The sequence below is a fragment of the Ambystoma mexicanum genome, chromosome 8 (genome assembly GCF_040938575.1).
Source record: "Ambystoma mexicanum isolate Mex_15411 chromosome 8, UKY_AmexF1_1, whole genome shotgun sequence".
In the NCBI taxonomy this organism is placed as follows: domain Eukaryota; kingdom Metazoa; phylum Chordata; class Amphibia; order Caudata; family Ambystomatidae; genus Ambystoma; species Ambystoma mexicanum.
This window is the reverse complement of record NC_090929.1, coordinates 1638824610-1638851558: the sequence shown is the minus strand read 5'-3', so window position 1 is coordinate 1638851558 and position 26949 is coordinate 1638824610. Positions and strand designations below refer to the sequence as shown.

At 47.2% G+C, this 26949-nt stretch overlaps 1 protein-coding gene across 1 annotated transcript in view; it reads left to right on the top strand.

The window, feature by feature from the left end:
• Positions 1–26949, top strand: part of LOC138473269 (uncharacterized) — a 1193211-nt gene that overhangs the window by 933983 nt on the left and 232279 nt on the right. The gene's annotated exons all lie outside the window — the stretch shown is intronic.

The window sequence follows — 26949 nt, the reverse complement described above, 5'->3', positions numbered from 1 at the left end:
GTTGTTATTATCATGTTTAATTGTACTTGATTTGACAACCCCGGAAGGATGAAAGGCTAATTTGCCATGCCACGGGATTCAAACTTCTGTACAAGGCGATTAACGCGTTCGCCACTCCGGATCTGGTCAGTCTTAAAAACAAATGGGAACGAGACGTGGGGCCCATTGACCCAGAGAACTGGATCCAAATACTTATAAACCCACGCAAAATCACAATAGACTCCAGGATTAGACTGGTACAGCTTAAGATACTCCACAGGGTGTATTACCCCCGAAAGGCCCTATTTGGCTGGGGAAGGGTGGAGGACCCTAACTGTTTGAAATGCCGGGGGGAGGAGGGTACTTTCATCCACCTTCTCTGGGTCTGCCCTAAAATCAAGACCTTCTGGACGCAATGCTGTCAACTATTAACGAGAACCCTGGGACGCACAATAATGCCACAACCGGCAACAATGTTACTGGGGGCCCCAGATGAGAATATCCCGAATAAATGAGAGGGTATCTTTCTCTCCATTGCAATGGGTCTGATAAAACGCGATATAGCACAGAAATGGGGAGCCCCGGAAAGCCCGTCAGTGGCCCAGTGGTCAAACGAAATGGACATCTGTGCAGCAAAAGAGCATAGAATCTGCACAGCACGGGGGTGCCTGGCAAAAGCCATCAAGATCTGGGGAAAGTGGGAGGACCATGTGATGTAGGACCCGCCGGTTGAAAGAAAAGGAGATGCACACAACCACTATACGGGACATGGTGAGGAATGCAGACCCCAAAAGCAAAGTGCTGAGCGGCAAGACATGAATGGAGTGATGAACCAACCCGGGTGTTGAGGGGACGGAGGGTGGGGTGAAACTGATGGTGTATTGTATGTATGTTTGAAAACCAATAAAATAGGTTATTAAAAAAAAAACTTGCAAAACAAAGACTGCTCTCACGACAGAGACCAGAACTTTACTCATGAGCTATCCACCTGGGGACAACTGTCGGTTTGTAAATGTGCCAGGTCAGCATCATTGCATGCTGTTCTTTGGTAGGTGGGCTTGGATCATTGCATGTTGTCAGTAAGTTGTATGGGTCTGCGTCACTGAGCCCTGTCATTGGTTGGAAGGCCCAACCACTATATGCAGTTGGCCTCGGCAGCTGTGTGCCAAGGCATGCTGTTAGTTGGTAGGTGGGCTTGCATCATTGCATGTTGTCAGTCAGTTGTGTGGGTCTGCGTCACTGAGCCCTGTCATTGGTTGGAAGGCCCAACCACTGTATGCAGTTGTCCTCGGCAGCTGCGTGCTCTCAGTTGGTATGTGGGCTTGCAGTATTGCTGTCTTTTAGGTAGTAGGTATGCCGCATCACAACACTGCAGCCAATTAATTGATATACTTGCCACTTGTAGTGGTTTGGGATGAACAGAACACTCGAGGCACAGGAAATAAATTTCAGTGTCTTTATGTATTCACAGAGGTGTTGGTTAAAGCTTATAGAATCTAGGAATTGAGCTGAACTCAAGAGGGAAGACTTGGGTCTACTGTGTCAGGATTTAGCTACAACAAAACCAGTGCACAGGTATATTCTAACACGACCATAGTGCTGATGTCCAATTCCTTAAACTGCAGCATGCAGACCCAGTGATATAGCATCTAGCGTGCTGTCTTTAGTTCATCCACAGTCACAGGCGATCAATGTGATCACTGCGGCCACACAGAATTGCGACGGCCTAAAATGCCGACTTATTACTATTGTTTTTCTCAAATGAAACCCCCTTTACACCACATAGATATGCCGGGGGAGACCCCGTCAGCCCCTTCCCATATTACTATAATATCCCATACCCCCCACTTATATTTGCTGTGTAAAGGGGGTGTTTAAAAAAGAAAGTCAGGCCTTTCGGCCATTGCAATTGTAAGGGTGACATTTTGGGTCATTTCCGTCACAGGGATTTCATAACACCCCCAGCATGCTTCTTGGCTCTTCTTCTGGATGTTTCCTGACAGAGATACTGCCAATCCCTGCCCATGAGTTGCCTTGCTCGGTTCCTCTGCAGCACACGCCTACCACCAAATCCATGAGATTCCCCTTACATTAGGTGTCACCTTAGAAGCTGGAATTTGAGGAGGAGAGGTAGTCGCTGAGGGATCCTTATTATACTTTTTCCAGGGGTTTCAACACTGAGCAGGTGGCTCTGCCTTATCCCCAGCCAAAGTCTCCTAGCCCTCTACAACGTGTCTCCTGAATGTGACTTTGTCACACCCTCCACATCATCCATTGTCATGTGGGCCTCTGTAACATCCTTTTGTGAATTAGTAGGCGGACCCAGGCCATTGCGTGGTGTAAGTTGGTAAGCGGTCTGCTAACATTGTGCATTGCCAGTTCGTCGAAGGGCCTACATCACAGAATGCTCTTAGTTGGGAGGTGGGTTTGCATTACTGTGCCCTTTCAGTTGGTCTTGGGGTCTCTGTGTGATATATAGTAGAACTCTTTGGCATGCACACTGTTCTACGCTCTCCGTTTGCTCGCCAACGTGACCCAGAGCCTTGTTTTGGCACCTGCCTTCTTCAGGCACTAGGACTCAGCACAGTGTGTGTTAACGCTCCCTTGTGTGTTTCCTTGTTGTCCTGCCTGCTATCTGTTGTGTCTTGTGTTCCCTGCCTTGGTCCTGCAGGAATGCTTGCTTGAGAGAATGCCTGGTGGAATGTATATCTGTGGAATGTTATGGTGTGAATGCCCCTGTAAATTCCTTGAAGGTCAGTTGGAGTGAAGCGGCCTCTGAGGGTGGAGGCCGGTGGATATCTCCTGTGTACCCTCCTACCTACTTACCCTTGGACTTCCCTGATGTGTATACCTTGTCACTGGAACTTAGTAAAGAAGTTCACTTCCCTTACCTGCAGTATCAGATATTCATTTCACCATGCTACACTGGCAAGGAGCTGGTTTAAGGGAAGGGCCAGGAACCTGCAGCTGTCCAGGGTGAGCAGCACCTAGAAGCAAGGAAGGAAGCTGTTGAGACCAGAGGAGGAGACATCCACTGGCCTCCCAACCCCCAAAGGTGAGCTGACCCCTGTCCCTTAGCCCAACAACTGTTGATAGGCAGAAAGAGGGGATGGGGGTGGGAGTTGACTACTAGCAGTAGTTAGAGCAGCACTTCCTGTTGGGGCCTCCTTGCAGTTTCTGGCCATTGGAGCAGCACTTCTCAGTGGAGCCACCTTACAGCCATTGGCCACTGGAGGCAACTGGCAATTGTAGCCTTTGAGATATTAAGGAGTTGGAGCACCAGTTACCAGTGGGGCTATCTTGTAGCTTGGGAGATAGAGCAAACATTGAGTTCATAAGATTATTGGCTTCGACCCAAGGCATTTTTCTTGTTTGGCTTAGTCGGCTCTGAATATGGCAGCGATCTAATGTAGTGAGTTGCTTACCCGAGAAGTTGGACGCTCTTCAGCATTTCGGTGTGGGGTGCAGTGAGCTGTATGCGTTTCTTCTGGCCTGCGAGCCGTTGGCCGTGGGAAGTTGAGTTAGAGCTGAGTAGGAGCTCCACACCCTGCAACGGCCCCTCTGCAATGATGTCATCAGTGGTTTGTGTGGACATGGCGATTGCTGAGGAACGTTCCGAGAGCAATATTACGTGCACCTGTTCGGAGAAGCAGCAGCGGTTGTTTGTCTATCCAGCGAGAGGTCTTTGGAAATGTTAGAGGAAAGGACCAGCATGCTTTGTGTCGGCGTGATGACCTTTCCGACCTTGATTTCCTCCATAATGAGGAAGTGCTTGTCCTTTGCATTCGGATAGTCTGCATTGCAGCACTGGAGTGTTGCACATTGCCTGCTGTGATGAGCGACAGGTTAACGCAGTAGGAACAGGAGTGGTTCTAAAATCAGGAGACACCTGGTGGGTTATGAGAATCAGCTGGACACGGTATTGTGACATGGTGCCTCACCGCCATGCATTATGGGCCCTGATTAAGAAGCAGCATGGAGACTAGTACTGCAGGTTATGTGATTTGCATTGAGGCGCTCTTCCGTCCGTGGTATCCAATATTTTGTCACTTTTGAGATGCTTTGCTGAACATAAGTTGTTTTAATATGGCCCAACTCATTAGCCTGTGGGAAACGTAAAAAAAAATATTTAAAAAACAGTTGTCATGTGAGGCCTGTAGTTACTAAGGTCCTGCATGTATACAAGATGGTCTATACAACAGGTTATACCCTATGTTTTTGTGTATTGAGGGGTTTGTGGTGTATAAGAGTTACTAAACTGACTTTCAATAATCAGGACCAAACATATATCAACTCCTAGTCTGGCAAACCATACTGTTTTTCAATTAGAACATAATATTTTATTGTTGACTCATCTTGAGTCTCTCTTTTTTCTTTTTGTATTAAAAATACATAAAGCACATAAAACATGTCACCAGCAATTTTTTACATTAAGCATTTTTTTTCATATAGACACAATGTAGTCTGGGTTTGGACAAATAATACAGTATTATCACGTTCAATACATAAGAAAACAAGTGAAACAGCACATAAATAGACAGTGATGAATTAATGCTTATCAGGTACTTGGTACCTATCATCTCACAGGGGTGTTTTATTGGCAATGGATGAATTTGCAGGGAATGGTGTCGACGCGGTGTGTTCCGGCAAAAATGGTCGTGGTAGACCGCATCCAAACTTGGTCTCCTCTTTAATTGAACCAGGCCTTCATCAGGACAAAAAGTCAATAATATAGTGAGGAATAAACCTCCAAAACCAAGTGGTTCTTCTTTTTCTTTAAATGAGGGACAAGCAGGGACAGGCTAATTTACTTTTGCTGTCAATCACAAACTTTCATGACCAGTGCCCTTGTCTGTAGCTTGAGAGGGTGCGTCAGGAATAAATAAAAAAAGGGGTATTCGTTCTTGTTCAGCCGCGGCACATTCACACAATCAGTGCGCCCTAACCTTTGCTCTCTTAATGGATGGAACTGACGCCGGTCACCCAACGTCTCTCGTAACGATCGCGGTCTCAATCTCATACACTGTAACGAAACAGGCATTGGTCATGAAAGTTTGTGATTGACAGCAAAAGTGAATTACCCCGACCATTGGGGCCGAAATGCACCGCGTCAACACCATTCCCTGCAAATTCATCCATTGCCAATAAAACATTGTAGTGGGTGCCCGTGCTCTGTGCTTTTTGAACCTTGATCATTTGTTCTGTATTGGAATAGTAGAAGATGAAGGGTGTGCTGTGTTTCAGTGCACCTTAGCTGTTGGAAGCAGGATGAATGAGGGTGCTGTTTTGGGATTGTGTGGAATGTTGGTGTGTTAAGAGTTAGGGCTGTTGTTAGGCCTGTGACAGACTTTGAGTGTATCGAATGGTTGCTTAGCTTCATTGTACGTCGTTGAAAGGACGAGGTAGGTGGCAGCGTGTCTCCTTGTTTTTTTAGAATGGAGTGAGTGGAATTTTGACTGGAGTTTGGAGTTTGCAGTGAATGTGGCCAGAGTGTTGTTTGGTTTCATACTTTGGACGCATTACCCCGTGTATTTCCCTTGTGCTTACCTTGATCTTGGTTTCTGTGAAAGAGGGAGATGTGTTGTGTCTTGTGTTCTTTTGGGAAGGGGACAGCCCCGTCCCACCCCCCTCAGCGCTTTAGAGTGAGGCGAGATGCATTTGTAGCACTATGATGTGTCAGGGAGAAGGGGAGACAGTGAAAAGACCGCCCCCCCCAATATAAAGGACACCACCTCAATATAATAAAATATAATCAACCCACATAATGTAGCGCAGGACGCGAATAACATTGCTATATTTACATAGATGTTAATAATTGTAGTTAAGAGGCAAGGCCTGCACACAAATGTGGCAGTGCGTGCATTTGGCCCAGATTGCGAGATGAGAGAAACCTCCAGCCATGCCCGGGCTCCCATGAGGAAAGCCCCCAACCGCCACAATGCCTATTCTTTGTTCTAACAGTGTTGCAAAGACTCAAGAGGAGTTTGCCCTACAAGGCCGTGATCCGAGACCTGCGACTGGTGTGTATGTTATCTCACGCTGGCCAAACCATGACCCTGCCCATCCCCCGGCGACCACGATTTATAGCCCATATAACTGACTGAGCTCTAAGACCCCAGAATTCCATGGCACCAGGTGCCCTCTGACCACCAACCCTAAAAGTAACAAGTCCTGGATGTTCAAAAAGCACAGACATTGGGCCTCATTATGACTCTGGCAGTAGCCGTGCCGGAGTCATGAATTTTCCGGTGCCCGGGAATGGGCTATTACTGGGGCATTACAGCCCCGGCGGACCCGGTAATTGCCCATTCATGGGCGCCAGAAAATATTAGTCACCTTTACCATTTGAGTCCCATTAGACTCAATGGGAATGGGGTGGCCGGATGCACCGGCACCGTTCATGAATGCTGCCGGTGCATCCGTTGAGTTCAACATAGAAAAGTGTACCCCTCTCCTAATCTCTAAACTGAGATAAACTATTGTTTAATTAGGTTGCGACTTTCCATAAGGTTGTGGATGTCGGGTAGTATAACTTGCTTGTCGTAATTCCTTTTTTATGGCAATTTTTGGACAAAGCATCTAAAGCTAACCACTCACATAACTCGTGAATGTACAACCTCAATCTTATGGGGAATAAAGAACTCAAAGAAAAAAATCAAATTAGTTTTTAATATTTGGTATCGGTAAAGAGATAATATCTTAGAAAAAGAACAAATTGAAAGAAAACACATAAAATGCAAGAATATTTCTGTGTGCCATGTGGAATTAGTGAAAACTAAGAAACAAAACAATTCAGTTTCAAGTGTGAATCAAATCCCATGAAGCTTCTTGAGCCTTAATCGAAAGAAATCAAATGGTAAACAAGAAGAAAAACAAAACAACAATTCAGTTCAAGTGTACATCAAATCTTATACATCTTGTTGAATCTTACTTTCATGTTCCAATACAATTTATTGTTCACATAAGCAATATATCCAATTACTGCATATGATTATTCCAAAGTCTAGAGTCTACTAGTAATTGTTCCAGGGGCTCCTTTAAGCCTCCTGGTTATCTAATGTAAAAAGGCTTGTGTCTGGGTCTTTTCAGTACAAGATATTTTTGTCGTGAGGTAATGAGTAACTAACACAGAGAAGGAGCTAGCCTGAGACTCAAAGTAGTCAATTGCGGTTCCCTCAGTGTTCTACGCGTTTCAGCGGATAGTGTGGATATTGTAACTGCCTTCCTCAAGGCGTTCTATTTGAAGGCCCTGCGTAAGATACAAAACAATGTGGTTTGAGTGGTGCTCTAAAGAATTGCTTGTAAATACTAAGCAACAACTAACTGCATTCAAAACTCTAGTTACCGGCTGAATTTCATGTGTGTCGGTAACTCTATCCCAAGCTCCGGGGTCAGCCCGTATGGTATACCAGAATCCGTGCTCTGGAGGTTCTCACAGCAAAGGCGGGGTGCTGTCAGCTTGGTGCAGCTGTGTAGGCTATTGGTCTGGTAGCGTCAATATTGGTACTCTGGTTGCAGAGAAATGTAAAAACAAGGAGATGTAATGAATAAAAAATCCCCTTGAAAGAAAAGATTCCTGAAATTCACTTTGGGTCCTAGCGTGCCGCAACTGGTGATCTTTGGCGGGCGGCATGAAGGGTTGAGTTACATCCCAGCTTCCTTCTGTGGGGCATATGTCCGTACCTGCATTAGATGGACTCTTGTTAATGAATAAGTAGCAGAAAAAGCTTGAGCACTGAATATCTGTGTGGCCAATGTCCAGCCCCAATGAGCTGTGTGAAAAAAGGTCTTACCTGTGCTGTTGTAGACTGGATCCTCTGTGTTGCGGTCCATCCGGAGCAATGGTTGGAAAAATTACTATTCGTGGGGCATTCCTACTCCTGAATGGGGGGGTTAAAGGGGAGAGAAAAGAAAAGAAGCAGAGGCTGTGGATGGCTCTGAGAGAGGGGTTCCGGTTCACAGTAAAAAGAACCAATAAAGCAAGAAATGATCATGCGTCTGCAGCTGCAGACTAAGAATACAGCCTATGCTGGCTGTACACGTAGTGGAAAGCGGCTAATATAGCCTGTAAGGGACACATGCAGATTAATACGTTTCTGGGTGTGCAGTATGTTGCTGGGCTGGACTGTATAGTGATAGTCGTGCCTATGTCTAAGGCAATGGTGCCGTGACCGCTTCTTACTTCGTGCTGTTGGGCGCTGAGGGAGACAAATACCCATTTGCCTGCTGTTCATCTGCTGCTCCCGTGTGGATGTCTCTCTGGTCTTTTCTTCCGAAAACACAAAACGTAGTCCTAGTAACATCCGTTGAGGGCAGCGCGCGGTTGCCGTTCCGTCCGCCAAGTAAGACCTGGCTGGCTGAAAGGCACCCGCTCGCAGAACTCTTAGTTTGCCGGTCCGGAAGTAACGGTCCTGGCAAGCTTACCAGTACCGTTGTTTCCGGACCGGCAAACATATAATGAGGCCCAAGTGTATGTCTTTGAAATACAATCATGTGATTTGTATTACAAGTTGCTGGGAGAGATAAATAATAGTTCAAAACGAGGGTGGAGGCCTTGGAGCCGGATAGCGCGGAAGGGAGTGAGATGTGTGTGTGTGAAGGTAAAAGTGCCCCAGAACCTCCATTGAACCTTCCCTAAAGTCTGCCAGGTGCACAGTATAATGACAAAGTAGCATTGTGATAGGAGTGTAGTTAATTTTTACTTTGACCTTCGACGTGAGAAGAAGAGGATCACTGCAGCACCCATGTGATGGAAGATGGACGGACTGGCTGGAACCAATGACCTGGCATTTCGTATGGACCAGGCGGATTAAGTATAGGCGCACACCAACCAGCCACGCAGGTTTCTACTGTATATGTTGCATCATACGTGACAATGTTTTTCTTCATAAGATTCTGCTTGCACTACTTTTTGCCAGAACGTTCTTGGCAGCAGAGTCCTTTGCTGTGGCACTCATCTGTGTATGAGATTAAAACATGTTATCCTTACAAGATCGACTTAGGCATTTCTTCCCTAACAGGTTGCATTCTCTCTGGTGTAGGCGTTCAGGGACATGCCTTCAATTGGTGACCCCGACATGATCCATACTTGCGGAGGCTTCCCTGCTGCTTCTCCAGAAGGAGCCGTGCACACCTACAGCGAACTGTCCCCGAAAAAACACGTGTTCCGAGTGGTTTAGCAGGAGCCATTTTAAGAGAAGTCCCCTCTGCTCTTTTAAGTGGGGCGCGCCTCCGAGGAGAGTGTAGGCCTATGTTGGAACCCCATGATGGAGGAGTTTGGGTGACCACACACATATGAGTAGACTCTTGTCTCTTGTAAGCAATAACAAGTAGGGGACAGATGCATGAGAAAGTGCAAGAGGTGTGAGCACATGGAGAAAGGTTGTTGATGTGGCTTGGGTGATGTTTGGGTTATTTCTCCAGCGTTGGATCTTTCATGGATTCACATGCTTATAATATTCCCCGTCGTCAGGCTGGGAACCCTCGGTATATTTATAAAGACGTTTCCTATAGGAAAAATGTTGACACTTCTGTGTCCTATCTATGTCGTTTTCGGGCTGCGTACCTCTGACCCAATAGGACGTAGGGGTATAAATAGCCCCGCCCCCGCGGCTACCTTCAGATTTCAACCGTCTCCAAAGTAGCGGGAGCACCTCGTGTTTGTTTCTACTTCGGTACAAGGTTGAATTCTACCCTTGAGAGTTTTTTCGTAAACATGTCTGGAAAGGTGGTGTTCCGCCTGTGTGCCACGGGCGGACTGAAAAAAGCCTATGAAGGAGATGGGCACATGGATTGCTTGTACTGTCTACACCCACATCACTCAGTGGACAGTTGTGAGATCTGCAAAGGTTTCTCACAGAAAACGCTAAAGGATCGGAATAGACGTCTGGTGACATGGCTAAATGAAGGAACCTATCCTTCATCGGAGGTAGGATCAGCACGCAGCCTAGCATCCAGGCCTAAATCATCCAAGGCGGAATCCCATCGCCGGTCGGTGTCGGCAGAGCCTCCGCCGAAGAAACAGCGATCTATGGAAAAACACCCCTCTGAAAAACACCAGGCGAAAGAGCCCTCGTCGACACATGGGCAGGATCGCCATCAAGGAAAGTCGTCTTCTTTATCTTCGTCGAAAAAAGGGAAAGATCCTTTAAAGACCTCCTCCTCAGGAGACCATCACAGGTCGTCCTCGATTAGAGACTCGACGAGGCATAAATCTGGCTCAAAAAAGGCGGGATCGCCAAAGGAAGCTGCGTCACAGCCTACACCATCGTCGACTGAGACTCAGTCGTTGACGAGATCTGTTCCCCCGGTGAATACGACAGCGATGATAGATGTCGCCACATTGACATCGTCGACAGTGGAGCCTTCAAGGGCGTGGCAGCCAGAGGTGTACGATGCGGTTCTGCCAGAGAACTTACTACAGCCGGAGGTGGCCTTCTCAATATCATCCATGGAGGAGGATCGAGAGCAGATCGATGGTCCAGCAGATCTGGGACTGCAAGCGATTGGTTCGTCGACGATTGTGGGGGGGCAAAGTATCCCTGTTTCGTCGTTGTCGTTATTGAACCCTCAATCTGTATTATCCTTGCAAGTGTTGTCCACGATACAGTCTCTTCTGAAGCAGTTGGATGAGAGGTTACCCCTCGTAGGCGCACCTTTGGGGATCCCGGCGAGGACTGCTGACGATGAACCGGGTCCTTCTACGCAGGTCACGGAGAATCCAACCTCCCGTCCGGTGAGTGAGGAACCACCACGCTCATACCCAGAGGAAGGGGAGTTATAGGATTCAGATTCGGAGCCTAGAGACTCTTTTTCAGAGGTTTCCTCATCCCCTTAAAGGGATCCTACATGGAAGTTGGAAGCGGAAATGGAAGCACCTAGAAGCCCGGCTTAACCATCACCGCCGGACGACATTGGCGCTTTTCACGCGATGATGGGCAAAGCCTGTATTGAGTTTGGTCTGAGCCCTGAAGAAGAAAAGAAAGAGTGCTTCCTGTTCGACCATATGGGGAAAAGAAGGAAGTCAGTCTTTTCAGTTCCCATTCTAGACCACGTCTGGCAAGAAGGGTTGAGGACCATGCGCTATCCATTTTCAGAACCAGCAATAAAGGGCAGGTTGGAGAAGAAATTGAAAGCTCCAGACTCTACGCCTAAATGCTTGACCGCTCAACAGTCTCCAGAGTCGGAAGTGTCGGCGGCAGCAGCTAGGAAGGCCAGATCGCAACACACATGTTCTACCCCTCCGGATAATGAGGCTAGAAGACAGGACACATTTGGCAAGAAGGTTCTATCCGTAGGAGCGACGACCGTTAAAGCAGCCAATTCGCTGGCAATTATGGCAAGGTACGACAGAGAGATGTGGCATTGTTTGGCCCCTATCCTAGAACACCTTCCTAAGGGGCATAGAAGGTCATCCATGTTGCTGGTCCGTGAGGGAGAAGAGGCATCGAACCACTCGATTAACATTGCCGTGGACTTGGCGGAATCCGGGTACAAGCAAATAAGCAACTGATTGGTTTTAAGAAGGCAAGCCTGGCTGAAATGTACTAACTTCAGACCGGAGGTCCAGTATAAGGTGCTTGATATGCCGTGTGAGGGAGGACAACTGTTCAGAGAGAAGGTGGACAAGACCTTGAAAGTTATGAAAGAGGATACGGACACGGCCAGGTCGTTAGGCGCCCTGCAGATTGGAAGAGCTTTTCGATCCTTTCATCCCTTCCGTGGAGCATCAGGAAATTCCTGCTTTACTGCATCTAGAGATCGAAACTTCAGCAGGCCTTTATACTCCTCCCAAGGTTATAGGCGTGCGGTCCAGGCAACGCAAAGAGACCGAAACTACCAGGTTTCGAGGAGAAGGGGATATTCCTCGTCAGCAAAAGGCAGGCAGTCAAAGTCCCAACAATGACAAGTGTTAGGACGTCCTGGGAGGAAGGGTGGCCCGTCGCATCGACGGGTGGGAAAGTATAGCAACAGACCGATGAGTATTGGACACAATAAAACTAGGCCACTCTCTGCAGTTCGAGGAAACGCTGTCACAAATTCCACCTGTGTACTCGGTGCAACCCCATCTTCGCATATTACAACAGGAGGTGGAGCTTATGCTGCAAAAAGGGGCTATAGAATTTGTCCCGGTGGCCGAGAAGGACCAGGGAGTTTACTCTTGTTACTTCATGGTCAAAAAACCCAACGGCAAGTGGCGACCCATTCTGGACCTTTGGGCTCTCAACAAGACCCTAAAAAGTTTGAAGTTCAAAATGCTTATGCTTCAAGAGGTCATCAGATCCGTACAGCCGGGAGATTTTCTGGCATCGTTAGACCTACAAGACGCATGTTTTCATATACCGGTGCGTCGACGACACAAAGTTTCTGAGGTTCGTAGTCGGTCGGAGCCATTACCAGTTCAAAGTACTTCCTTTCGGACTAAACTCGTCTCCCAGGACGTTCACAAAGTATTTGGCTCCAGTGGCAGCGTGGCTGCGAAGAAAAGGTCACCATGTTTACCCTTACCTGGACGATTGGCTGATAACGGGCTCATAACCGAGCACAACACAGGCAAGCCTAAAGGCCACCATGCAACTTCTGAAATACTTGGGGTTTGCCATCAACTTTGAGAAATCCTTGTTAACGGAACTTGGTGTTTCTGGGCGCAGAGTTTCAAACTCAATCAGGGCTAGTGAAGCCCTCAGTGGAAAGAATTCAGAAAGTAACTCAAAAGGCAAAAGAATGGAAAGTGGGCACCAGGGTGTCGGTCAGAAAATACATGTCACTGCTAGGGTCCTGTATTCCATTGGTGAACAATTGCCGTCTCTTCATGAGACCGGTACAGGAGTTTCTGGCAGACCGATGGTCCCAGAGTCGAAGTCGAGGTTTATGGTCAGGAAGTTGAGCATCAACAAGAAACTTTTGCGGGCACTTCAGTGGTGGCAGCTCTCGGACAATCTGACCAGGGGAATGCCCCTGCAGGAACTGGACTTTTAGGCGACGGTGGTGACGGATGCATCGTTAAAAGGATGGGGAGCCTATCTAGGGTCCCTACAAGTTCAAGGTCAATGGTCCCCAGCAAAGTCTACTCTTCACATCAACGTGCTGGAGTTAAGGGCGATACGTTGGGCTCTGAAGTCCTTTCTGCCGTGCATACGAGCATCGGTCATCAGAATACTAACACACAATACAACAACGATGCTCCATCTCAGGAATCAAGGGGGCACACACTCCAGGGCGCTCACGAGTGAAGCTCAAGAAATATGGCATTGGGCCCTCGAACACAACATGAGCATAATGGCTTACCATCTTCCAGGGGTAAAGAATATACAAGCAGACTCACTCAGCAGGGAAATGAATCAACTGCACGAATGGGAGCTGGACGATCGTCAACTAGCAAATGTCTTCAGAAAATGGGGTCATCCATCCCTGGATCTGTTTGCAACCCGAGAGAAGTGCGCACAGTTCACGAGCAGGTGGCCACAGCCCGGATCGATGGGGGAGGCGTTCTCCTTCCCGTGGACGAACAAGTTCGCTTACGAGTTTCTGCCATTTCCACTCATCCGGCAGACACTCCAATGGATTCACAAGTACCCATGTCGTGTAATTGGGTGGCTCCTTACTGGGCGAGACAGTCATGGTTCTCAGACCTACTACAACTGTCGATAGCGGAGCCAGTGAGGTTCCAGAAGATTCCAAACCTTCTATCTCAAGACAAAGGAGCAGTTTGGCATCACGATCCAGACTCCCGCAACCTGACGGCTTAGCTCCTGACTTCTCAGAGTTCGGGGATTTTAACATTCCCTCAGAGTGTCGACGAATTTTACAGGCGGCACAAGCTCCGTCCACGAACGCTTCATATGCAAGTAAATGGAAAAGGATCTGTGTGTGGTGCAGGGATCATCAGGGGATAGACCCCTTAAACGTCGGAGCAGAACAGATTCTTCCATATTTGTTACACTTGGCGGAGCAAGGATTGGCTTTTTCCTCCATTAAAGTTCATTTGGCGGCTATCTCGAGATTTACTCAAAAAAGACATTCAACGCCTCTTTTCAGCGATCGACTGGTAAAACATTTCGTGAAAGGCCGGTTTCTGACTTTTCCACCAGTTAAAAAGTTTCCACCAAACTGGAGTCTCAATCTAGTACTGTCAGCACTAATGAAGGCTCCATTTGATCCAATGGCATCTTCATCATTGAAGTTTTTGTCATGGAAAATGGTCTTTTTAGTAGCCATTACGTCAGCAAGAAGGCTTTCGGAATTACAGGCATTGGTCATTGATCCGCCATACTTGCGGTTTTTCAAAGACAAGGTAGTATTAGCAACCAATCCTCACTTCATTCCAAAAGTCCCAACGACATTCCACAAACATTCTTCTATTGTTCTACCAACATTCTTTGCAACGGCTTCTTCTGTAGCAGAGAAAACTCTCCACACGTTGGATGTAAAAAGAGCTTTGAAGTTCTATCTCAGTCGTACTCAAGGTTTTAGACGTTCAAGGCAACTGTTTGTAGCTTATGGAACTTCGGTGAAGAGAAAACAGATCTCGAAGCAAGGACTGGCCCGCTGGGTGTCGTCGACTATTACTTTTTGTCACTCTAAAGCAGGACAGCCTTTGGAAAGACGCCCAAAAGCTCATTCAACAAGATCCACCTGGTCATCGGCGGCGTTATGGTCTGGAATTCCATTGGTGGACATCTGTCAAGCGGCATCATGGTCGGTGCCGCACACATTTACTCGGCATTATTGCCTAGAGCAACAGCATGCAGCAGGGGACAGGGGGTCCTTCGGCATCTGTTTCAGTACGGTAAGCCCCACAAAGGGGTGTATACTCTTATCAATATGCCATATGTTTAGTTATTGTCAATGTACCTTGATGGGCTTTTTCGTATACCCAAATGCATATGGGGTTTGGATAGTCTTGGTTTGCATTGCACACCTCCATGTTAGGGGTACTGCTGTATAATCTATTCTAAGCATGTGAATCCATGAAAGATCCAATGCTGGAGAAGGGAGTAGTTTCTTACCTGTAACTCCATTTCTCCAGCGTTGGTATCTTTCATGGATTCACATGCGCCGCAGGCCTCCCCTGAATGCAAACTCTATATGTCCTCTCTACTTTGGGGGTTAAAATCTGAAGGGAGTCGCGGGGGCGGGGCTATTTATACCCCTACGTCCTATTGGGTCAGGCGTACACAGCCCGAAAACGACGTAGATAGGACACAGAAGTGTCAAAATGTTTCCTATAGGAAACGTCTTTATAAATATACCAAGGGTTCCCAGCCTGACGACGGGGAATATTCTAAGCATGTGAATCCATGAAAGATACCAACGCTGGAGAAATGGAGTTACAGGTAAGAAACTACTCCCTTCTTGTTGGTGTTTGTACTGTGAAGAGATTATTTCGGTGAGGCATTATAAGGTAAGGCAAAGGTAAGGCATGGAGCACCTCCCCATAAGGGGAGGCAAGGTGGCACCATGGTAAAATATATTATTTAAAGGAGGAATATAGAAATAAAAGTAATAGTCTCATATAAGTAATAGGCCTGAAATAAGTAGTGGTTGTTATTTTAGTTTGTTATTTCAGTTTATTGTATTTTTGTTTCATTGGGTGAAGAGCAGCCCCTAGGAGGGGCGTTAATTGTGTGTGTCGTGTGTCATTGAATGGTTGTGTGAAGTAGTGTGTGGGGATGGGGGAGGGTAACAGAAAAGGTTGGAGGTTGATTTTCCTTTTTCTTATTACATGCAGTGGCAGCGTGTGTGGCGCATTAGTTGGACTTTGTGGGATTAGTAAGACAATAGACAGCACTAACATGGGAGGAGGAACGCCATTAGAGTGTATGTATAAGGCCCTACCACTGTAGCGTGACAGGGTGGAGAAATACCATAAGCAGTGGATCACAGAGACAGAAGGGGTGGGGGGATGCCCTGCCCATGGCCAGAGCAAGGCTCCCACAATAAGAGCATCCTGGAACAAATGTCCTCATTTCTAGTAGCTAATTATAAGGGGAAACAGCTACAGAAGAGAAAACAAATTTTAGACCTTTGGCGTATGTTCGAGGACACAGCAGACGATCAAAGGGACGGAAGAAGGGCACAAAGACAGAAAGATGGAAAGTGCAGGAAGGGAGAAGGAGAGGGTGGGGCGCCAGCAGAGCACCAGGGATTATATCCCTTGACAGTGTGTCCCGCAGAAGGGTACGCAAATCCAATCTATGTACCCGCCGTGATAGGTACCCCCTCAGCTGTGATAGGGACCCCTTCAATACCAGAGTCAGCGCAGGTTGCCGCTCCCCCACCCACATATGCAAACCCGCCTGAAAGGTCGGTATGCGTGGTGGTGTTAGGTCAAGAGCGTTCGAAGACAGGTTGTCATAGTTGTTAGCAGAATTAAACAGGATACAAGAACCCTCAAGAGAGGTGGGGTGTGTAGGGGCACCAGAAAATGGATCAGGGGAATGGAGATCAAGAGATTTATTTGCTCAGAATGGATAACGTAGGAAAAAGAAATGTATGTGTTGAAAAGGAAGGTGATGGGAGTAAGTGGACACTCTTTGGACAAGAGGATACAGTGGAGGGAAATGTTGAGAGGGAGGACGATAGTGACTTGTTTTCTGAGGAACAGGGTGAAGGAGAAGGAAGGGGTGAAGTGGCGGCAGAGAATACCCCCAAGCAGCAGGAATGTGGGGTGGGGGCAGGTTGAGGAATAGGGCTGGCCGGATGGATTTAGCAAGAAAAAGGGGAATTTGGAAGAAGGGTGTGGGAAGTGGGGCAAAGATGCAGATGCCCCCGATGCGTAAGGGGGCGGGGAGAACATAGCATGTGCCTTGGCCCCAGATAAATACAAATGATTTCATTAAGGCTCTCCCACAGTTCGCAGCCGGGGCGAGCAAATGGATATGAGTTTGAAAAGCAAGTATCGGGGGTTCCCCTGGTAGTGTGTGATATTAAGAACTTGATGGTTGCTATAATTGTGGACCAGGCTGCAGATGTGTGGGTCACTCCTGGGTATCCGGGTATAACCCTGGGGGACGATGAACATGATGGAGCATCATTTAACCGAATTAGAGCACAGGTATGGGATGCGTTGCCGAGAGCCTTCCTAGATACCCCTGATTTGAAGTCCCTGATGTAGTGTAAAATGGGTGATTATGAGGATCCAGCTAAATTCATTCTTAAATTACAAGAGATGTGGAGACCTGAAATGGGAAGACTGTGGGATCGTTCAATATCATTTTTTTATTTTATTGTAAAGCGAGGCTTGCCAAAGGAAGTGTAGAAGGCGTTAGATAAGAATGTGGGTATTGAGGCAAAGGGGTGGCTGGACATACAGAGTACAATAGTGCATCATTGCAAAAGGATTGGGATTGTAACAGGAGAGGGAAACAGCTCAAAGGCGTTAGGCGGAGGATGCAAAATTGGTAGAAAACAAATTCGCAAAGGTTGTTATTCAGGTACCTGTGTCGATGCCTCTACAGGTTGAGGGGACAGAGAGTACCCAACAAGTTGTGAGCACCACCATCCTGGGGGACAAGGTCAGTGTGGCAGGGGGCAACAGTACCCCAGCCCACAGTGGCAGCAGGGAGAACTGCAGCGAGGAAGAGGGGGCTTCCAAGGAGCAAGAGTTAGGAGGATTTAGACCCAGAGCAGGTGGGTTTGGACCATCACAATGTTGGAATTGTTTAAGGTGGGAGCATTTCGCAAGGGAGTGCAGGAGTAGGCCTGCAATGGGCTGCAATTAAGGGTCACTGCAGCAGGGCCCCAAGGACCCCAAGTACTAGGGTGTCCGCAACAGGGTCAAGGGTATCAGAATCAGGGGTATCTACAGGGGCAGCCCCAGACATATAGCAAGCAGCCTCAAGTATCCAATATAGAGGTGCGGCACCCATCACACCAGCTGCAGGACGGTGGTACACCGGTCAATAGGGTACTGAGTAGGACCACTGCTCCCTTCAGAGGAGCAGCAGTAATGGGGGGCAACGCCTTCTTGTTCCCTGGAATGAACATATACCCTGATTAAGATAGCTCACAGAGAGCACAAGCGTGTCCGGTCTCGTAAAAGACCATCCACCCTGAGGAGGAACCCTTGGTGGGGGCAGAGATAGGAAACAAGCAGTTCATATTTATGGTGGACTCCAGTGCAATGAAATCATGCATCATGGAGGGGAATCGTATGGATTCTCTGGGGCTATTTCCAAGGTTCCATATACTGAGGAGCTGGACGTAAAAGTGGGAGGGAATGTGGTGCGAGCTCCCTTGCTATATTCCGAAAGTTCCCCAGTCAACTTGCTGGGCAGGGACCTGCTCAGCAACTTAAACATGACAATATAATTTACTGATTGCGGTATAGTTTGTTTCACACCTGGGCTGTGCGCGGTAAGGGCAATGCTGATAATACACACAATGACAAGGGAGGTGGTGGTTGGCAGGCTTCCTGTGGATCCGTACCTGTTCATTTATGGTATTACTGTGCTTGTGGAGGCAGTGCCTCAGATAGCCAAGCAGTGTTGGCCAGTGCCCACATATTTTATTTTTCGCTCAGTTGTGTCACCTTAGGTGGTGGCAAGAACAATATTCTCACTGGATTTACAGGGATTGTTGGTTTCTGACAAGAGGGTTGTCCTACTAGGAATTGACAGGGACGGGTGTAGTGGTGCACAGTCACCTGTATAGCTCTGACAGTACAATTAAAGGAAGTGACGGATGACGAGCTGTTTGAGAACAATGATAAAGATGGTGAAATAATATTAGAGATTTGTATCCCCTGTGACATAATGGTACAATACCAAAGGGTGCAGTGCCCTCTGATGGCAGTACTAACCCCACCTCTATTTCTTGATGAAGACTTACAACCCGTGCCTCTGCATTTGTGGACTACAAATCCACACGATGTGGGACTACTGAAAGGCGTGACCTCTTTGTGTATAACATTGAAGCCAGATGCGGTGCTACCTACAGTAAAACAATATGCGTTATGAAGGGAGGCAGAGGAGAGTATTAGAAATATACTACAGCCCTAATGGACCAGGGAACTATTGTGCCATCCACGTCTCTGTGTAGCACAGTGATATACCCTGTCAAGAAATCGACTGGGGCAATTGGAGAATGATCCAGAACTTGAGCTCCCTAAATGACGTGGTGCAAAAGGAATTGCCAGTCGTTCCTAATCCTGCGACAATTTTATGCAGTATCCCTAAAGAAGCTACATACTTCACTGTAGTGGACTTGAAAAATGCATTTTTCTCGATTCCACTCCATCCTGAATCAAGGTACCTGACAGAATTTACACAGGGCCAGATGTGGTTCGAACACAGTAGGTTACCTCTGGGGTACTGTGAAGGCCTGAGCATCTTTCACAGGATATTGCAGGCTGATTTAGCAAACATTCAGGTGCCCAGTATGATTATCCAGCACATAGACGAATTGTTAGTATGTAGCGACAGTGAGCAACACTGCCGAAAAGATTTCATTACGCTCCTACAATTGCTGGCCTACAACGGGTGCAAGATTGATAAGGCTAAGTTACAATACTGTCAACAGGAGGTGCTCTATTTAGGGCAGTTCATATCAGTGAATGGTAAGAGGATACTACCAGATAGGGCAGCGTCAGTGCGCGCCACTCCCAGACCCACCTCTGTTAAAGAAATGCAGACATTTTGGGGGGCTGTGCAATTACTGTAGGGCATGGATCTTAGATTACACAGCATACACAAGAACACTTTTTGAAGACCTTAGGGAAGCACAAAAAACATAGCATCATAATTTACAGTGGACTGCAGACATGATCAAACTGTTTGACGATTTAAAAGAAATAATTAGTTTGGCACCCATACTGGTCACCCCAGACTACACGCAGGAATTTTACTTATTCTCACATTCAGATGGCCAGCTCATGACACCGATACTGGCACAGCAGCGTACTAAAGGCCATAAACCATTGGCCTATTACAGCAGCACTTTGGATACAGTGATGCAAGGGCAGTTTGCGTGCAAACAAGCTTTAGCAGCTGCTGATTTTGCAATAGGGAAGTTCTACAATTGTAATGGGGTGCACAGTTACGTTATATGTGGAACCCTCTTTGATTGCCATTCTAGAGAGGTCAAAATCTACCCTGACTAGACAAAGGTCTTCTGCGTATGAGATTATCATTTCTAAGCCCATATTCATGTGGTTAGATGGAAAAAAGTGAACCCTGCCACCTACCTAACAGACATGCCTACTACAGAGGATTTTACAGTGCATGACTGTGCCACAGACGAGGGGGAGGACGACAATATTGCCAAAGTAAGGGACTGTGCATTGTCAGAGGGTGAGATACTTTTTGTTGATGGGTCGTCCACAATTGACCAGGATAGTGGCCAAAGACATACAGGGGCAGCGGTGGTACGACTTGAGGATGGGGAGTACAAGATGGTGGTCATGAAAAGAGTGCCCATGCATTATTCTGTACAGGCGGCGGAACTCATAGCACCTATTGAAGCTTTGAGGGTGTCCCAAGGGTGCCATGTCACAATATATTCAGATTTGGCATGTGTCACAACAACTGTGAACACCGGTCTATCCCACTGGAAGAGGAGGAGGTTTCAAAGGGCGGATGGATCCCCGGTGCAGCATGCAGCACTGCTAGAAATACTGATAGAAGCATTATCCCAGTCATCTGTTGTGGCGGTCATCAACCTTGCCACCCACAATCACAGGGTAGACAAAATATCAATGGGGAATGCAGCTGCCGATGCGACAGCCAAAATGGCGGTGTATCTGAGAAATGAAATGCCTGCTGAATACATTGTGACCACCCCACCAGTAAGCGAACATCCCATACCTTTACAGCGTTGCCCATCCCCCAGATTATCAAGTTAAAAGGAAGGGCACCGGGAAGGGAGACAGAATTATGGCTATAAAGGGGTTGCAAGCAATACCCAACAGGTCTGTTAAGGAGACAAGAGAGCTCCTCGAAGACCGTAATTCCCTAGGAGCTACTAGCAGTGGCATTTGAACAGTTACACTACCCATCTCACAGTTTGAAGCAGCACATTGCAGCAGATATACAGGAGGACTGGTTTATACCAAACATCCAGGAAAGTATTACAGAAAATGTTGTCTATTGCGCCACATGTCAGAGTTTCAGTACAGGGATGACACTACGGATGTTACGGGGCACATTGCCCCCTCCTACTGGCCCGTTCCATGAATTACACATAGACTATGTTGATATGGGTGAGCATTGCAATGGCTCCTGGTACTTCATAGTAATGGTTTGTCCCTTTTCAAGGTGGGTGGAGGTAGGACCGTGTGCACATCAGTATACCAAATGTGCTGCTAGATTTTTGGTACGTGAGGTTTTCCCTCTGTGGAGTGTGTGTGAGGTTTTAAGGCCAGACAACGGCACACATTTTTTCAATGCTCTGTTTGAACAGGTCACAGCACTACTTGGCATTAAGCACTTGATGTGTTCAATTTACCACCCACAGGCCAACATCGTTGTGGAGAGGATCAATGGGCTCCTAAAAAGTGTACCACATTGAAGACGAACTGAGTGCACTGTTTGCCCCTGGTCCTCTTCAGTTTACGTACACAGCCCAGCATTTTTCACCTCATGAAGTGGTCACTGTTCGGCGTACGCACAACCCCATATCCCCTGTAAGAAGTGCTTGAGACATACATAAGGCAGCAGCGGTGTTAGGTGATGAGATCAGAGATTATTTGACCACACAAACTAGGGCAATTAAATGTGTCTCCCGACAGATTGCACCTCTCACGTTTGAGACGACAGAAACATTGGATGTACCAACCACGACAGCGACAGATCACAAGCACATGACCACACAACCGCTGCTGCTTTGTGATTTTGTGTACATTCGCAATTTTGTGCGCAGGTGGAACAATCCTCGGTTCCACAGGCCCTACGAGGTGGTGCTTTGCACTCCACTCGCGGTGAACATAAAGGGCTTGCGCTATTGAGTTCACCTCTCCGATGTCCGCAGGGCACCTCCAGATAGTACGTTGGAAAATCAATTATTTTAAAAGGAGAGGCAGCTATACCTGCACCCCATTCTACCTCACTGGCCTGTCCAGGCGCAATACGTGTGCGGTGGCACACTCCATTGGCGGGGCAAAGCACAGCTGCTAGCTATATATCTTTTTTTTATGAGCTCTTACTTTCTTTCTTGCTTGCTTTCTTTCCTTCTCTCCCTCTCTTTCTCCTGTCTTCTATTTCTCTCTGTCGCTCTCTCTCTCTCCCTCTCTTTCTGTGTGTAAATAGTATGTCTTGTACAGCTCTCTTTTTCGTTGTTCTGTGTGTCTGTGGACGTGACTAATGTAAATAGTTTGTTAAGTAGGGATCCAAGGTGTAGATGCACGAATAAGAACATGTGAACATATGCTTACTATTGTGGCTTGACCATTATCACAGGTCTTTGTGTGACATTGATGGTGGTACTATTGGGATTGTATTGGGGGGAGGCTGTTTTAGGGGGAGGTCCTATAAGGGGGGAATGGGATTGTATATTATCCACATTTTTATCAGTAATAGTGTGAATGCTAACAATAATAATGGAAAATTAATATAGGAGTAGCAATAGTGCTGATACAAGTGTTAGTGATGATTAGAACAGGTACAGCATGGCAATGGGGGAAACAGTGAAAAGGTTGTTTTCAGCAAGTAGGAGATTGTCTAACAATTCAAAACAATGTTATTGTCGATAGCAGCTGGCACCCCTGAAAGCGTGTATAGAATAATGAAAAGAGAAGTATGATAGGTATCAAGGGCTGAGTTTGGATGTGATTGAGGATATCCATCATCCCGAGTTTACCAACTCATGGTATTCTGACATGAGTGGTGTGGGAAGGAACGCTGTGAATGGAAGTTGTTGTGTGTTCACTCATTCTGCATGTTTCAGGGGCTCCCAAAGTATTAGTACCGCAAGCAGTCCCAATTATAGAGGCACAATGCCTAGTTCTACTTGCGCTATACAGAATAAAAGGAACATTCCATGCGCAAAGCATGCAACTGCAAATGGTGGGTCCAGATTTTGGACAGCGCAGCAGTGATTAAAAAAACATCAATTGTGTGGAGCTACCCTATCTGCTCGTGAAAGGGCATAAACATGTCAATAACAACTTGCAGGCCTCCACACTACCTTGCTTGGCAGAAGGACTAGTAACATACAACAAGAAAAAGATAGCATGGGTGGAGAGTTTCTGTACACAAATCTAGACAGAGCATATCACAAAGCTGGTGTGGATTGCAACAATGGAAAAGCCAGTGCGAGACCACAAGAGGAAGAATATAGACTCTGTTTCTGCAGCAAGGGTACAGTCTTTGTCGGCTCGAACGGACATTGCAATAAGTCTCTCCTGGTCTCAGAAATGAAGACTGGAACAGTGGCGATGATGGATTACTACTGGGTCTGTGGCCGACAAGCTTACTTGCACCGCCCACCATCATGGAGAGGCTGTTGTTCACTGGCCACATTGCACTCAGCGCTATTAGTAATCCCACACAAGAGCTCCACATCCTGCCAGGAAAAGACCAGTTCCAACAACTGAAGAGGATGAAAAGATTGAATTACATATCCAAAGAGTCTTGCGCATTGCTTGTTGAAATACCGGAACAATACAGGCTCTTCAGCTCAGCAGAATCCTTTTTTGCATCTTTACTTTTGCCGGGAGGGCAAGCTGCAGAAAATGCCAAATGGTTGCAGATCGTGAGATGGGAGCTGGTCCAGCTCGCGAACGATACAGAGAAGAGGTTCAATGTGATCAAGTTTGAGTTACGTGCATTAAGACTTAGGACGATGCAAAACCGATATGTGTTGGACATGTTAACAGCAATGGAAGGAGGGATTTGCAAATATTTGGTGATTCCTGCTGCACAGAATGCATCATTATCCTACATCATTACAGCTGTCCATGGCCTGGGTGTTCGCATGAAGGAGGAGGGAGGAATACAGGACAGTGATTGGCTTACTTTGGCATTCAATTGTGCTCCGTCTTGGCTCGGAGCAATCTTGAAGATGTTGATGCTCATTATCTTGTTTGCCATAGTCATCTTCTGCACCTGCCAATTAGGCCTTCGATGTTGTGCTAGTGCGGCACCCCATAATTCAAGAATGACGGTATCAATAGAGGTTCTAAAAGCACCTCACAAGACAGCGTAGCACAGACTGATATCCCACAGAGTGGTCCGAAGTATGAAATGCTCCCCCTCCCGTATGGAGATGAAGTTGACTATTTATTCCATACTGTCATTATCCCACCCACGATCTCGAAAATTACAGAAAGCTTTGGGTGGACCTGGCAGAGGAGGGGAGATCCGTCTATATGACTTGTCCACCTGAAGAGTATGCGCGCAGGTGGGAGAGTTTGCGATCAGTATGTAGGGCCTGGGTGCCAATAAAGGGAACTCAACCATATGTGGAAGCAGAAAGGAGGGAGCGGGAGCGTAGATGTAATGTGGAGTTCATTACTGTACAAGTAACGATAGGGGGGAATGTTGGGAAGAGGACAGCCCTGTTCACCTCCCCAAGCGCTTTAGAGTGAGGCGGGGTGCATTCGAAGCACTATGATGGGTCAGGGGGATGGTGAAAAGACCACCCCAAATATATAGGACCCCACCTCAATATAATAGAATATAATCAACCCACATAGTGTAGCGCAGGGCCCGAACAACATTGCTATTTTTTGCATAGATGTTAGTAATTGTAGTTCAGAGACTAGGCCTGCACGGCAGATGCGTCAGTGCATGCATTAGGCCCAAATTACGAGAAGAGGAAAATCGCCAGCCATGCCTGGGCTCCCATGAGGACAGCCCCCAACCGCCACAACGCCTATTCATTGTTCGAACAGTGTTGCGAAGGCTCAAGAGGAATGTGCCCTAAAAGGCCGTGATCAGGGACCGGTGCCTGGTGTGCATGTCATCTCACACTGGCCAAAGCATGACCAGGCCCATCCCCAGGCGACCATGAGTTCTAGCCCATATAACTGACTGAGCCATGAGACCCCAGAATTCCATGGCACCAGGTTCCCTCTGACCACCAACCCAACCCTAAAAGTAACACGTCCTGGATGTTCAAAGAGCACAGACATTGTATGTCTTTGAAATGCAATAATGTGATTTGTATTGCGAGGTGCTAGGAGGAATACATTTTAGTTCAAAAAGAGGGTGGAGGTCTTGGAGCTGGATGGTGTGGAAGGGAGTGAGTGAGATGTGTTTGAGATGGTCAGAGTGCCCCAGAACCTCCTTTGAGCCAGCACTAAAGTCTGTAAGGTGCACAGGATAATGACAAAGTAGCATTTGATAATAGTATAGTTAATTTTCTCTTTGACGTGAGAAGAAGAGGATCACTGCAGCACCCACGTGATGGAAGACGAACGGACTGGGCTGCAACCAATGACCTGGCATCTCGTATGCAGCAGGCGGATCATGTATAGGTGCACACCAACCAGCTGCCCAGGATTCTGCTTGTACTACTTTTTGCCAGAACGTTCTTGGCAGCAGAGACCGTTGCTGTTGCGGTCATCTGTGTATGAGATTAAAACGTGTTATCCTTACAAGATCGAGTTGGGCCTTTCTTCCCTAACAAGCTGTATTCTCTCTGGTGCAAGTATTCAGGGACTTGCCTTCAGTTCCCCGCCTTGGTCCTGCATGAATGTTGCTTGGGAGAATGCCTGGTGGAATGTATACCTGTGGAATTTTGTGGTGTGAGTGCCCCTGTAAGTTCCTTAAATGTCAGTTGGAGGGAAGCAGCCTGTAAGAGTGGAGGCCAGTGGATGTCTCCTGTGTACCTTCCTACTTACTTACTCTTGGACTTATCTCTGATGTATATACCATGTCACTGGAATTTAGTAAAGACGTTCACTTCCCTTACCCGCATTATCAGACTTTAATTTCACCCCGCTACACTATTCTTCTCCATATCTTTGGGGTTTCCTTGCCTGTCTAGTCTCCTTTCTCGTTCCCCTTTTCATTCTTCCCTCCTGGCTCAGTCTGCTATTTTCTCTCCTTGCTTTCTATTTGGAGCCTGCTGAGACCTGACTTACTCTTGGACCTCCTGCCCCTATCCTGTTAGTGATCTTTGGATGGGCATTCCAGCTGGTATTGCGGGCCAGTGTCTTGCATATCCCTGCTCCATGGAAATCCCAGCATACCATCTCGTGGTGGAGGGGAAAGGGACCAGTCTCCTCTCATGTACCATCCCTGTGGGAGAGCTCTGTACCAAATCCCTGCACTGCTCTTCGTGGTGACCCAGTGGGACAACAACATGGACCCTTCAATATCACAGCCGATTGGAACATCAGGTATGTGGCGGCGTAACACCTTGACACTGCATCAGTGCATGATGTTGAGCAGCAGGAAGGCTGGATTCACTGCATGCTATCTATTGCAAGGAGAATGCCCTTATCCTTTACTGCTGTCAGATGGCCGGCCTTGCATTACTTGTTGCTGTTTGTTTGTAAGCAGGGTCATATCACTACATGCTGTCACTTGCGTGGAGAGCCTAAATCGGTGCACTGTGGGTTAGCAGTTGAGCCCACCTATTTGTGTGCCACAAGTTGGAGGAGGGCCTGCATCGCTGTGAATTGTCAGTTGGTAGCTGGGTTTGCGCCACTGCATGGTGTTGATTGCTAGATGAGCCTCCACCTCTGTGCACAGTGAGGTGGTTTGTGGGCACAAATCACGGTGTACCTTAAGATAGTTAAAAAGATGTAAACTTCAGTTGCACAATCACAGTTGCCAGCATCACTGTGGAATCTCAGTTTGTAGGTGGGCCTGTGCCAGTGTTGCTTGGCAGGTGGGGTTGCATCACTATGTTGATGTTTGGTTAGCAACTTCTATCACTTTGTAAATTTGGGTGTCATGTGCACCTGCACCACTGTCTGCTTTTGGTTGGTAGGTGTGCTTGAGTCACTGCATTCTGTCAGTTGCTAACTGGACCCATAGGCAGGTGGTAGGCATCACTCTGCACTCTCCATTGCTATGCGGCTTG